At 50.1% G+C, this 3160-nt stretch overlaps 1 non-coding gene across 1 annotated transcript; it reads right to left on the reverse strand.

Moving 5' to 3' along the window:
• Positions 1–929: 929 nt before the first annotated feature.
• On the reverse strand, positions 930–1002 carry Trnas-gga (transfer RNA serine (anticodon GGA)). Its single transcript has one exon. It is a non-coding gene; the product is annotated as a tRNA-Ser (tRNA).
• Between the last annotated feature and the right edge of the window lie 2158 nt (positions 1003–3160).

Here is a 3160-nt window from a genome sequence, read left to right on the forward strand (position 1 = left end):
AAATGCCCGCCAGGTGGGATCCGAACCCACGACCTCCAGAATACCGGTCTGGTGCGATAACCACTACGCTACCGGCGGGGCGATTTTCCCATTCACTTTCTGGGGTATTTATGTTAGGTATGTTTGTTTCCTGTGCTTGGGGGTGGTAGCCAGCGCCATTCGGACTAATCGGGGTGAAGGGGACCTTCTTTTTAACCCCCGGGTCGTGACTCGAGTGTCTACGACATGTCCAGAGTGGTCGACCAGCTTTGAACCCTCTTAAGCTCCCTTTGGCAACAAGACTGCCAGAGCAGAGGCCCTCGCTATGCATGTAGCGAATCAGAATTGGAAATGAGGGGCTCGTTGAAAATAACACAGAAATAAGGGTTGGCAGTCGAGAAAACCTCGGAAAGCAAAGGGGAGGATGTGGTAGATCATTGAAACAGATTAAGAATTTGGAAAGAAAGAAAGAAAGTGAAGAAAAAATGCCCGCCAGGTGGGATCCGAACCCACGACCTCCAGAATACCGGTCTGGTGCGATAACCACTACGCTACCGGCGGGGCGATTTTCCCATTCACTTTCTGGGGTATTTATGTTAGGTATGTTTGTTTCCTGTGCTTGGGGGTGGTAGCCAGCGCCATTCGGACTAATCGGGGTGAAGGGGACCTTCTTTTTAACCCCCGGGTCGTGACTCGAGTGTCTACGACATGTCCAGAGTGGTCGACCAGCTTTGAACCCTCTTAAGCTCCCTTTGGCAACAAGACTGCCAGAGCAGAGGCCCTCGCTATGCATGTAGCGAATCAGAATTGGAAATGAGGGGCTCGTTGAAAATAACACAGAAATAAGGGTTGGCAGTCGAGAAAACCTCGGAAAGCAAAGGGGAGGATGTGGTAGATCATTGAAACAGATTAAGAATTTGGAAAGAAAGAAAGAAAGTGAAGAAAAAATGCCCGCCAGGTGGGATCCGAACCCACGACCTCCAGAATTCCGGTCTGGTGCGATAACCACTACGCTACCGGCGGGGCGATTTTCCCATTCACTTTCTGGGGTATTTATGTTAGGTATGTTTGTTTCCTGTGCTTGGGGGTGGTAGCCAGCGCCATTCGGACTAATCGGGGTGAAGGGGACCTTCTTTTTAACCCCCGGGTCGTGACTCGAGTGTCTACGACATGTCCAGAGTGGTCGACCAGCTTTGAACCCTCTTAAGCTCCCTTTGGCAACAAGACTGCCAGAGCAGAGGCCCTCGCTATGCATGTAGCGAATCAGAATTGGAAATGAGGGGCTCGTTGAAAATAACACAGAAATAAGGGTTGGCAGTCGAGAAAACCTCGGAAAGCAAAGGGGAGGATGTGGTAGATCATTGAAACAGATTAAGAATTTGGAAAGAAAGAAAGAAAGTGAAGAAAAAATGCCCGCCAGGTGGGATCCGAACCCACGACCTCCAGAATACCGGTCTGGTGCGATAACCACTACGCTACCGGCGGGGCGATTTTCCCATTCACTTTCTGGGGTATTTATGTTAGGTATGTTTGTTTCCTGTGCTTGGGGGTGGTAGCCAGCGCCATTCGGACTAATCGGGGTGAAGGGGACCTTCTTTTTAACCCCCGGGTCGTGACTCGAGTGTCTACGACATGTCCAGAGTGGTCGACCAGCTTTGAACCCTCTTAAGCTCCCTTTGGCAACAAGACTGCCAGAGCAGAGGCCCTCGCTATGCATGTAGCGAATCAGAATTGGAAATGAGGGGCTCGTTGAAAATAACACAGAAATAAGGGTTGGCAGTCGAGAAAACCTCGGAAAGCAAAGGGGAGGATGTGGTAGATCATTGAAACAGATTAAGAATTTGGAAAGAAAGAAAGAAAGTGAAGAAAAAATGCCCGCCAGGTGGGATCCGAACCCACGACCTCCAGAATACCGGTCTGGTGCGATAACCACTACGCTACCGGCGGGGCGATTTTCCCATTCACTTTCTGGGGTATTTATGTTAGGTATGTTTGTTTCCTGTGCTTGGGGGTGGTAGCCAGCGCCATTCGGACTAATCGGGGTGAAGGGGACCTTCTTTTTAACCCCCGGGTCGTGACTCGAGTGTCTACGACATGTCCAGAGTGGTCGACCAGCTTTGAACCCTCTTAAGCTCCCTTTGGCAACAAGACTGCCAGAGCAGAGGCCCTCGCTATGCATGTAGCGAATCAGAATTGGAAATGAGGGGCTCGTTGAAAATAACACAGAAATAAGGGTTGGCAGTCGAGAAAACCTCGGAAAGCAAAGGGGAGGATGTGGTAGATCATTGAAACAGATTAAGAATTTGGAAAGAAAGAAAGAAAGTGAAGAAAAAATGCCCGCCAGGTGGGGTCCGAACCCACGACCTCCAGAATACCGGTCTGGTGCGATAACCACTACGCTACCGGCGGGGCGATTTTCCCATTCACTTTCTGGGGTATTTATGTTAGGTATGTTTGTTTCCTGTGCTTGGGGGTGGTAGCCAGCGCCATTCGGACTAATCGGGGTGAAGGGGACCTTCTTTTTAACCCCCGGGTCGTGACTCGAGTGTCTACGACATGTCCAGAGTGGTCGACCAGCTTTGAACCCTCTTAAGCTCCCTTTGGCAACAAGACTGCCAGAGCAGAGGCCCTCGCTATGCATGTAGCGAATCAGAATTGGAAATGAGGGGCTCGTTGAAAATAACACAGAAATAAGGGTTGGCAGTCGAGAAAACCTCGGAAAGCAAAGGGGAGGATGTGGTAGATCATTGAAACAGATTAAGAATTTGGAAAGAAAGAAAGAAAGTGAAGAAAAAATGCCCGCCAGGTGGGATCCGAACCCACGACCTCCAGAATACATGTCTGGTGCGATAACCACTACGCTACCGGCGGGGCGATTTTCCCATTCACTTTCTGGGGTATTTATGTTAGGTATGTTTGTTTCCTGTGCTTGGGGGTGGTAGCCAGCGCCATTCGGACTAATCGGGGTGAAGGGGACCTTCTTTTTAACCCCCGGGTCGTGACTCGAGTGTCTACGACATGTCCAGAGTGGTCGACCAGCTTTGAACCCTCTTAAGCTCCCTTTGGCAACAAGACTGCCAGAGCAGAGGCCCTCGCTATGCATGTAGCGAATCAGAATTGGAAATGAGGGGCTCGTTGAAAATAACACAGAAATAAGGGTTGGCAGTCGAGAAAACCTCGG

This window comes from Haemaphysalis longicornis, unplaced genomic scaffold (assembly GCF_048455015.1).
Source record: "Haemaphysalis longicornis isolate Haplotype H1 unplaced genomic scaffold, Haemaphysalis longicornis Haplotype H1 scaffold_1, whole genome shotgun sequence".
NCBI classification, from domain to species: Eukaryota; Metazoa; Arthropoda; class Arachnida; order Ixodida; family Ixodidae; genus Haemaphysalis; species Haemaphysalis longicornis.